At 43.3% G+C, this 11,225-nt stretch overlaps 1 long non-coding RNA gene across 1 annotated transcript; it reads right to left on the bottom strand.

Moving 5' to 3' along the window:
* Nucleotides 1-3,391: 3,391 nt before the first annotated feature.
* On the bottom strand, nucleotides 3,392-8,058 carry LOC109319926. The gene is made up of 4 exons (XR_002103669.1): nucleotides 7,712-8,058; nucleotides 7,467-7,524; nucleotides 5,854-5,994; nucleotides 3,392-5,159 (listed from the first exon to the last, which is right to left on the bottom strand). It is a non-coding gene; the product is annotated as an uncharacterized LOC109319926 (long non-coding RNA).
* Between the last annotated feature and the right edge of the window lie 3,167 nt (nucleotides 8,059-11,225).

Raw genomic sequence — 11,225 nt, 5'->3', positions numbered from 1 at the left:
GCAGAAGTGATTTGGCTGTTAAAGAAGTATTCTGCTATTTTTTATGGCTTGGTCAATCATCCTGTGGATTCTTATGCATTTGAATTTCTTTTTCCAAGAAAAAATACATCTACAAATGTGCATGGTTTATGACCCTCATATTTAGATTAGTAACAGTATTGACTCTAAAGTGCTTGATAACCGTATTGTAGGGTATAAGGTTCTAACTTGGATTATTCATTATGATGACATTAGGAGAGAATTTAATTTTCTTGTGGATAAAAAATCCATAAAGGCATGTCCTTTGCAATGTTAAAGAAAAAAATATCATGAAGTTGAGGATTGTTGAGTACTCATGTATTTAGGAAAATTATACCCATCAGTCCATTGTTATACCTTGTAAAATTTATCTTCTATATCTTATAAACTTTCAGGATACACCTCAGGAAAATGGATGCCTACATCAAGAGCTGGGAAGAGTTGGTTGCTAAACAACTCTTAATAGCATTGCAGCATCAACCAAGCAACAGCCTAATTTAAGGAAAATGTCTTGCCTTGAAGCAGAGAAGAGGGGATGGAGGAAGGAAAAGGTGAGGAATCCCCTGTGGAAGGATTTGCAATTTCTCAAGTGAACAGATCTGTGGCTCAAGGATTAGATTTTTAAGTTACTTCAAGACCCATCAATAAGCCATGCTAGAGATCATCCTCAAATTGAGGGATTGCTGACAAAACTTTTAAAAGATATGGATTCTAGTGTATTGATTGTCAGCAACTGTTTGAATGCCAACAGGTTGATATATGGAGTGGTTAGGATTTTTTTTTTTTTTTTTAGTGCTTGTAAGTAATACCTTAATTAAAGACATGCCTTCTAATAGAAGAGAAATCACTTTGGTTGTTGTTTGGTAATGGCTGATTGAGAGCAAGTTTATTCTACACTGAAATCAAAATCAGAAACATAATTACTTCCAGTTGCATCTAAGAAAACAGGAAATTTTAAACAGTTTTACAATTTAAATTCAAACAAAAAAAAGAGAAAAGATTAATTAAAACAATAATTTTAATGGAAAACATTTTTTCTTGACTCAGATGCTTGAAGAAAATACACAGATGAAAAGATTGTAAATGATGGCCACTCATCTGATTGCAACTGAAGAGGAAGCAGCATGTTAGAACAGAAGGAAGTAGATGCAAGTCTCTTGGCCACTTAACTGATATGAACAGAGCTGGGAAGGCTGCTACCATGATTGGGGCAGGCAATTTCATTCGGGGGTTGCGGTGGAACAGCAGCACAATTGGGAGTTGTAATTAAGGTGCTGACCCAAAGACCCTCAGATACAACAACTAAGTATAGACCAACCCAGCAGTCACAGGGACCAGAAATATACATCCTTCCCATCTACACTGCTGCTCCTCCTCCAGTAGGTGGCTACAACAGGTTGCCCTCCCCAGCACCATCTTCTTGATCATCCGTGCCTTGTGTGGGGCACCTTTGGAGTCTTCCTTGGAATTCTTCTGTCCCACCCTAATCTCTCCTGCCACGTCTTGATGTAAATTATTATGCTAGTGGGAGACTGCCTAGTATGTTGGGGTCTCTCCTAGGATGGCCAGACCCCTTTTTTTTCTAGCTAGGCCTCCCCATCCAAACCCACCAAACAGGGTTTAACTCTGAGGCTCCAGCTTTTCCTTCCAGTGTCTAGAGGCTCGTGGCCCCACTTTTCTCCTCCTTTCTGGAGCACCACGCTCCCTGGCCCAGAGGCATGGGTGCCAGCCCTGCAGCCAGGGGGTCACAAGCTCAAAACGAGGATGCAACCCTGGACCCGCACCCTGCCAGTCTAAACAAAAAAACAAAAATATACTTGTGCCCCAGGCCTCCCTGGCCTTTTAAAGATCATCCTTTGAGTGCTTGTGTTCGTGTCATCCCAAACTGCGCCCTTACTGGCACTCAGGCTGTCCGTATCCCTGTCTCACTCTGTGCCTCGCTGTGCCCTCACTGGTGCAGGGGGGTTGTGCCCCCCCAAAAAAAAGCTGTGCCCTCACTGGCACCGGGGTTCCCACTCCAGAGTGGGTCCCCGAAAATGAGGCCTCCTCCGTCCCCTAGTAGCCTCTGGTGTTATTCAATAATCAAAAAATAATAATCATAATAACTGTACGTTCTCAATCAACGCAATGGGTCAACTTACATGAACTTGCTTCGAGTCTCAGCTCCACACCACCAGCTACAGTCCTGGTTGTGGATGCAGCTGCCTTCTCTCAGGGGCTTCTGTAGCTTCCCCCTTCCTGCCATGGACCACTTCCCAAATTTCTTCCTGAAGCTCTCGGAGGCACCGCTTCCCCTTTGGCTACTGAACACTCACTGCCATTCAGCTCAGGGTTTTTATAGTCCTGCCTCTTCCGGTCTGCTAACTAGCCATCCAGGTTCAGCAGTTAAACCCTTCCTCACCAGCCCTCCATGCCCAGAAGGTTCTGGCCTTAAAGGGGCACGCCAGCTTCCTCGTGACAGGGTTAGGGTTCCCTGTCACAGTGGCCAATAAGAACACACAGCCTGGCTGGCTTGTTTGTCATAGAGAAGTAAGGCTGGAGAAGAGACCTCAAAAGATCTCTAGTCCAACCAGGGATCAAACCTATGGCCTTGGTGTTATGCTCTAACCAACTGGGCTGAACAGCTGCAGGAACAATCTACAGGCACACAGAGCCATGTCCCAGGAAAAGGCCTCAGCACATATTATCTTGCATATTTCAGAGGGACATGACACAGGACAGTGGACTTTTATGTCTGCTGGATCCTGGGACAAAAGGCTTTCTCCCAAGACAAATGCAATGTCTATTTACAACCTAAGTCTAGGACCAATTCTGTGTATGCTTTTCTCCCATGACAAATTAAAATTGACCTGTTATATTTACCATTTTTTCACTGAGGGCTAAGCTACTGGGAGGTAGCTTTCATTTACCGTGGAATAAGAATGTGTACACAGGCAGTTACCTCAGAACAACTGACAAGCTATAAAGCCCTGCCCTTGACTTCACGGTAACTTGTTCAAGTGCCTCTGCTGCCAGCCACTGGTGACTGTGCTAATGGCTCAGACAGCATTAACCTGCATATGTAAGTATGGGGGAACAGATGCGTTACATTATGGCTCGAGAATGTGCATGTATGACCTTCAGAAAGGGTTCCCCTCCTTCAAATTGTCCCTGATATTTCCTAGAGCTTGTCCTTAAAACAGTTGTTACTTTATTCTTATGCTTAGTATTTTCTCCCTAACTCCTTTCTCTCTACAAGGGGCTGACTCTCATTCGTTTGTAGTCCAGACATGTTTCACGATTTTGGAAATACCCTATCAACCCCAGGTACCCCAATTTGACATAATTAGTAACATTCAAGAACTGGATAGGTGTTAGCAAACTAAACAAATTCTGTGAAATCATGGTGATTTTTATTAAAAGTATAAGTGGTTCAGTTAATGCAGATTTTCAAGGCAGAGAAAAAAGAAGAAAAGGAATAAATAAAATTGCACAGGAGAGGAAAGTGGATATGCCAATTAGGTCTCTGCATCTGGGTTAATTATAGAAATAAAGTTAAATAATATTTTAAACGGGCAGGCATAATTCAAATAATATATCTGTATTACCCTTGCTGGAAAGAGTAAGCACCCCATCATTGGCATAGGCAAGCACATTCTTGCTTCCACACTGTAATTTAAGCAGCCAAGGTGAAGACAGACTTCAGGATTGGTATGATTGTTTTTACAAAGGCTTGTAAATATGGATTTCCCGAGGTAACACAGAATAAAATCTTTGGTTTTCAGTCTATGTATACAGAGATGATCAGTAGTGGTAATAAAGAATTTCAGAGCCTAAAAAGTAAAAGAGAAAACAGCTGTCCAGGTTTCAGTAAATTTTCATTTAAAGGTACACATGAAAGTGGTATCAAAGTCTTACTGAACCTCTCATCATGTAGATATGCATAGTGCAGCTTAAATGGATTTCAGTAAACCTGTACAGAACTTTATTTGGTAGGAGTGAGGCATAGTGTAAGGTCCAGCCTGGGCAGACGGGCCACCTCTAGCTGTCCTTGTACAACCGAAGGAATGATAGGCCAACCCTTAGCCATTCTACATGACTAAGAGACTGATGACCCTACCCTTAGCTATTTTTGCATACCTATGGAAGAGCTCTTTTAATCTGAATAGACCCTCAGCTCTAAAAATGGGTGATGTTTCCTGTCCCAGTTCCAATTAGTTGAATCAGGTGCCAACAGTCCTTTAAACAAAAGTGTGTGCTAGACTAGATGTTTTACATAACTAAGTACATTATTTATATAGCTAGCTGCTTTGTATAGTCAGTTAGCTGCCTGGATATAGAAGAAGGGCCTTGAGTTATGTCTTGGGAGAAAAAACACCACCATGAGAAACAGGAAACCAAAAACCTGCTGGATTCCCTAGTAAAGGGTTGGTAACCTGGACTATTGTATGAGCATTGCTATCCATACATAGTTATAGCTGTACAATTGCATGAATAAAATCTTAGTTTAAGAGTTGATAGATGCTCCTTTTTTCTTCCCTACTCTGGTATAACTACCCTTTTGTGGTAACAAATGGGATGAGGCACAATTTTTTTTACATACTGTCAATTTCATTGCCAGTCATTATTGTCTATTATGAATGGTATTTTGAGTTAACTTCCTTTGGAAGAAGAGGGAACAAAGCATTCTTCACTTTTATACTTCAATCTGAAAAGAAAAAATGGGAGGTGCTCAGCTACTGGGATTTAACAAAGGATTATATGTTCTGAGAAAAAGCAATACCTTAACCAGAGATTCCAAACCTTTCTTGATTCAATTAATACATTTAGTTAAATAAGATGTTTTAAGAGATTGTTAGGTACAGTTAAAGTTTTAGGAATGAGTGATATCCTTCCGACTCTGGGAAAGTAGGTGAGAATACTTGGGTTGGAGAGAGGGGTAATCTTTTTCAGAGATATCCACGAAGTGGTTAAATACAGGATTTTTGAGAAAAGAGGATGCTGCTTTCCCAGACATAAACAAATAAACTGGACTAGAGGGATTCTGTGGAGAATTCTACAAGTCATCTTACCAACATCTTACTTTCAAATTGGTTCAAACGTTTTGTCCAGCTCTGTGTGCCATTCAAATCCTTCTTAAAAACTCACTTTAACCTTGAAACCTACAAAAGGGAATGAAAACAATAAAAATTAAGGGTAAAATGAAAAAATATATACATACTCCTTACTTAGAAACTGTATAAGATTTAGATGGGGATCTGTATACTTCTCTTCCTTCATGCCTGCCCTTGCCTCCCTCCCTTTTGTTTATGGTCCTATTTTGTTTTGTCATGTTACTTTATATGTTCTTAGGGGCAGTGACCATATCTTTCTCTAATGAGACAATTAGTACACTTTTGGATGTACAAGAAACTGTAATAAAGTAATGAATACAGAGACTAAAAAACAAATTAGTCTAGAATTAAATGATTCTATAGTATATGAATCTGTAGCCCTTTAGTGAAGGTTATGGTTAAATATTTTTAAATAACTGATGTGTAACTGGCTTCAGGCATTTCCTTATGGAAATTTATTTTCTTGTGTGGCAGCTCAAATACTCCACATACTTGTAAATATAAGGCTTGTCAACAGTCACAGAGAATATAGAACATAAAATTGGGGAAAATATGAAATCTTACAATTGAAAAAAACACATTGAAATCAGTGGATTCTTTATTTCATATATTTAAATACATGACCTACTTTTCCCACAATGGACACACAGTTATGCGATTCTTACATAATATACCCTGCCAATCAGTCAGAGGAAAAAATATATTTGTTTGCAAGAGCTATAGCTTAGCCAAAGACAGTTACCTTACAGCAAAGGTGTCAAATTCACATCAGGCCTTGGGCTGAATCCAGACAGTGGGGCTTCTCTTGAGCTGGATCTACAAGAACAGCAGCTGCAATGGCAGTGGGTCCAGCAGTGGTGGGTCTGGCAGTCACAGCAAGGGCCTGCAGAACAAGCAGGGCTGTGTCACACAGTCCTCGCTTGCACCCCTGCTGCCAGAAAGCTGTGTTCAGCAGAGCCCAGGGGTCCCAAATTCTGACACAGGCAACTTCAGGTAGCTCAATGAGCCAGACAGAACAGCACAGCAGGCCAAGTCTTGCCTGTGGGCTGCATGTTTGACAACCCTGGCAGGAAAGAATAGGAGCATTAGCTCTACAGTAACAATTCACATGAGGCAATGCATCATGTTAAGAAAATACACTCACTAAAGTTATTGTTTACCTGTTATTTCTGTTGCAGTAGTGAAAATTGGTAACCTTTTTGTGATTATTGATTTTTTTCCCCCACCATTCTGCCATGCTGCTTAATCCAAATGGCTAAGGCCAAAATTGAGGCAATGGTATTAAGTGCCTTGTAAAACATGGAAGATACCAAGTTTTAGCTGTTTTTTGGAATTATAAACTTCATTGCTAAACAAGAAGGAAAAATTTCTATACCTTCCTAACTTTCTGCTATCTGACACCACCAGAAAAGAAAAACTGCCTTATCTGCACATCAAAGAGCAACTCATAAAAAGGGACCTCATGGACCCAGAGGAACATCCATCCACCTTCAGCTTCCTTTGTGCAAAATGAAGTTTATTTTCTACCTAAGGGGACTTTTACCATCTTTAATCTCCCTTCAGCATGAAGAAGGGTGTGCGTGCCCAAAAGCTTGCAAAGAAAGATTATCTTTTTTGCTTGTTTCTAGTTGGTCTAACGAAAGCTATCACCTCTGAACCAAGAGTTTTAGAGTTTTGTGTTCCTTATAAAACACAACATATTTTAGATAAATTGATTGCTATAAATCTCAAGAGTTGTTGCAAAAGCAATCTGAAGCTGCTCCATCTTTTTTTTGCTTGGAGCAGCAACAGTTTCCAAAGCAGTACTGAGCTTGTCCTTGGCTACACTTGTAACTAAACTGTTCATCACTAAGTTCAGCGGCACCCATTTTCAGGGACAGGTATTTTGAACAGCGTAGACAAGGATAAAAAGATGATTCCCAATAAGTCTTTTTGCTTCCCATTTGGGAAATTTGATATTTTAATTTTACAAACGTACCTGCCATTTTACAATTCAATATTGTATATTGTAATACTCTGTGTGTGTGTGTGTGTGTGTGTGTGTGTGTGTGTGTGTGTACATTTTGTTTTAAACTTTTTTTTAAATTTAAACTGAAATTTGATGGTAAAGGTAAAAAAGATTAAATACTGCTTTAAGTGAATGTACTGCTCTACTGAGTTGGTTTATTGAAGACAATAGTTGCCATTAGCAGTCTGCAGAAAAATAGGACTGGAAAGGACTTCCAGAGGTTATCTAGTCCAACTCCCTGCCTAGGTATACTGACCCCTAATGAAACAGTGCCAGACAGGGAGAAAGGTCCTGTGATCTAGGTTGTTAAATTATGTGTTCAAAATAACAAGATTAAAAAAATTCACCTTGTAGTAACCAGTGCAGAATCAGGATCCAGCTGTCATGACCACTTTTAAAGAGTTGCTATGATAAAAATAAACATCATGGTTTTTGTGAATAAAAGTACATGCTGCTTTTACTGCTTGGATTCAGATTTGCATTTCAACCTCCACACCCATTGACATGTTTGCACTTTTACATGCATTGAAAACCAGTAGCTTTTATAACAGATGTTGCAGAGAAGAAGAGCCTGCCACATTGAACGGCTCACCACAGACGCCAGGATCACAAGCCGATGGGCTGCTGCCAGCAGAAGAAGGGAGTGAGCACATGCCTCTGACATGGGCATACCTCGTAAGTGCATGCCAGCACCGATTCACAGGGCAGAACACAGGCACCGGTTTAAAACTGCTGCAAGATAACACTGGGGGGAACCAAAAGTGACTTCCACACTGCAGCCAGAGCAGGGTGAGAAGGTGGCTTGCCCCAGCAGGGGCGATTGGTGGAGGCCTAGTGTAGAGAAGCTGAGCACCAAAGCAGAGTCGGAGATGTCAGCATACTTACTGGAGCAGCGTCCATAGGAGACAAGCGCCAATGATCAGAGTCGGATCGATGGCAAACCTGAAAGACAAAAAGAAAAAAGAGAATAGTGAAACCATGAGTGAGACAGCACAGACTACATTTAGGTGGGTCCAAGCCCAACAGTCCCAGCACAGAGAAAGGGCATGTGTGACTGAATAGGAATAGAGATACTCATTATGGATATTATCACTTCTAGCACACAACACTGTTACTGTGGCAGACTCTTATAACTGAGCAAGGCAATCAAATATACATCAAACTCAACATGCCACCATCTGGGTGGCGTTAGGTGGACTGTAGGGGAGGCAGAGCCCAGGCCCAAGCTACACCGCGTGTACGTGTAAAGACACTGAAGGAAGAGAGGTCAACATCATCCTCCCCAAGATTATTTTACATTCAAATGTGGCAGGCAAGAATCCTCAGTGACTTTAACAATCTACACCACCAGCAAAACTGTCGGCCTGTAAAATAGTGGACAGTGCAGGCCCGGTGGAAAAATCTAAGTGGTGGGCCAAAGATTGGCACGAAAGATTACAACAAGGTAAAAATATACACATATTTTTGTTCCCAGTAACATTTTGAGAAGGCACATATAGCAGGCCCAGGCCCAGGCAGGGCCATAACACACCCTTGTGGCCAAGTGACCCCTGCTCCACTCCAGCTTCTCAGGGTCTCCTCCCTCTTCTACCTCACTGCCATACTTTGAGATATTTTGTAATACTTAAGGAGACTGGCCCTCAGTCTCACAGTAAGTCTCCATTCCTCTGCTGTCTATTGTTTCATGTGCCTGGCTGGCACTAATCTGACGCCTTAAATCATGGCCCTCCTCACCCTAGGGCCCCACCATTTTAAGGACAATAATTGTAGCCTCTACCTCCCCTGCTCATGCCTCACAGATGTTACTAAATATCACTTTGGGGGCCCCCCTGGCTCTACCACAACACTTGGCCCCCTCAGGTCTCCAACCTTTGTTGGGGCATCAGCCTTTTGACCCACTTTCTCTGGCTGTGCCTCCTCAACTCAGGTCCACTGCCTTGGCCTGAGCCCTGGTCTCGCCCACTCAGGGCACAGGCTCTGGCCCTCTGTGATAGCCTGCTCCCTGTCTCACTCTCCCTCACCCCTTTTCACAGCTTGAAACCCTGAGTACCTAGTATGTGGCACCCTGCTACGTGGCCTCCAATCATACCATACAGGCACAATCTGGTCGTCCGGTGTTAAACTGTTCCATAACACAAATATAAGCCAACCTCTTCCAAACTAAAATTTATCCTCACTCAGGATCAATACCCCCACTCCAAGCCATACTTCCCAGCTTCCTAGGATAGCTTGGGTGTCTGTGGGCTGTTTTGCTGAAGTCCTTCTCTCCCAGGAGCTCTGGTGTCTGCACCCTGCATGGCCAAACTGCCTTTCTTTCCTCCTGCACTGGTTTTATAGGCCTCTAAGCACTGCCCCTTCTGGTCAGGTGGTTCCTCAGCCACCCACAGGGATTTCCCCTTTGCCTTCTCTCTGCTGCAGCCCTGCATAGCAAGCTTAATCCATTGCGCTCTTTACTTCAAGTGATAGGAGCTTCTGGCTCCCTGTCACAGGACATAATCGCTGACGCAGGTTTGGTACCCCCCCCAAATACAGGAACAACTTCAAGTTATGGGAAAAATATAAGGAAGAATAAAGTAACCTTTAGCAGGCTTAAAGTATTCATTATTTAGTTTTATAATGTGTAGAAAAAAATCGGTTACTAAAATTTACATTAGTTCTTCAATGGCAAAGAAGTAAAATGGAAATATTTTAGTTCATTTTGCAACATATTCACTACCTCTATGAAAAGAAAATTCTTGCACAATCAGGTGCTCTGAAATGGATCTGAAACCCCAGAAGGACTTTCCCAGAGGGGCTGATCTAGACTGGCCAACATAATGATGCCTAAATCACCTGCACATGAAAACTGGAAGATCGAAAACAAACACAATCAAATGGGGCTACTCTAGTGACACAAATATACGCAAGTGTGGTAAAGTCCAGGCTATGGAGCACCTGCTTATTTGCCGAATCCTTGGTGAGATCTGTAAGAAGGACCTTACTGCAGCAAGGGAAAGAGCCATCACTTGTCCACGATTATGGAAAACCAGGAGAAGAACATCTTTCAACAGACATTTTGATATATTCAGAAGTCGCCGATATCCCAGTTCATTGCAGATGAGATGAGGCATCAGTGGATCCATGGTGGTTGCAGTGGTGCACTCACACCCCCCTTTTGATCCCTGCTTTACTCAAACTCAAATCCAACTGCATGGGAGGAGCAGAAGCCATTCTGTTCAGGCAGCACTGAACGAATCAACTGACTTCATGGCTCACTGTCATGTCCATGATTCCTGCTCATCTCTCTCCACTCCACAGACATTAAAAACCCCACTATTGCCAACCCCACCGTATCAAAAACTGAGACACAAACTCTTAAAAATCAAGAGATGTGGCATGGCATGTAAATCATGAGATGATATTTTTGAAGGGGGGTGGGGACTGTGGGTGTATGTGTGGAGTTTGAAGCCCAGGGAGGGCAGGTCCCTGCACACCCTGGCAGGATGCAGGGTACTGTGGGTCAGGAGTGATGGGCATCAGCAGGGCTGGGGAGGCTGTGTTGGGTGTGAGCAGCAGACACACAGACACACAGGTACCCAAAGACACAGACACACAGATGGGTCATGCGACAGAGCCATGGGTGACTTGTCCAGAGGCATGGGGGGGTGGGAGAGGGAGATGGCTCCCCACCACTGCATGCATCCCCCTGGGGCTCTGTGCCCTCCTGCCTTTGCCCCAGGAGCCATGCAATGCCATGTGTGCATCTTGCTGCCCATCGGGTGGGCAGGGGACAAGTGATGTGTCCAGCGGGCGGCTTGGCAGGCACCAAGAGGCATACATGGAGTTGCACAGCTCCCAGGGCTAAGGCAGCAGGTTGCAGAGCCCCAGCTTGCCTCTGCCCTGCACACAAATGCAGGGGGCACATGCCCCCCCATGCCTCTCTTGGGGATACATACAGTGTGGGGAGCATTCACCCTCCCTCCATGCCTCTAAATGAGCTGCCTGCAGCTCTGTCACACAATTCACCCTGGCCCCAGGGCCCCATTCACCATGGCCCCTGCCCCTCTCCCTGTGAGGTCCTTGGTCTGTGCCCCCCTGCCCCTCCCCCTCCACAGACTTACCAGCTG

Source organism: Crocodylus porosus, unplaced genomic scaffold (genome assembly GCF_001723895.1).
Source record: "Crocodylus porosus isolate Cpor-Errol unplaced genomic scaffold, CroPor_comp1, whole genome shotgun sequence".
Taxonomy (NCBI): Eukaryota; Metazoa; Chordata; order Crocodylia; family Crocodylidae; genus Crocodylus; species Crocodylus porosus.
The sequence above is the reverse complement of the archived record's forward strand: the minus strand, read 5'-3'. Positions and strand labels throughout refer to the sequence as shown.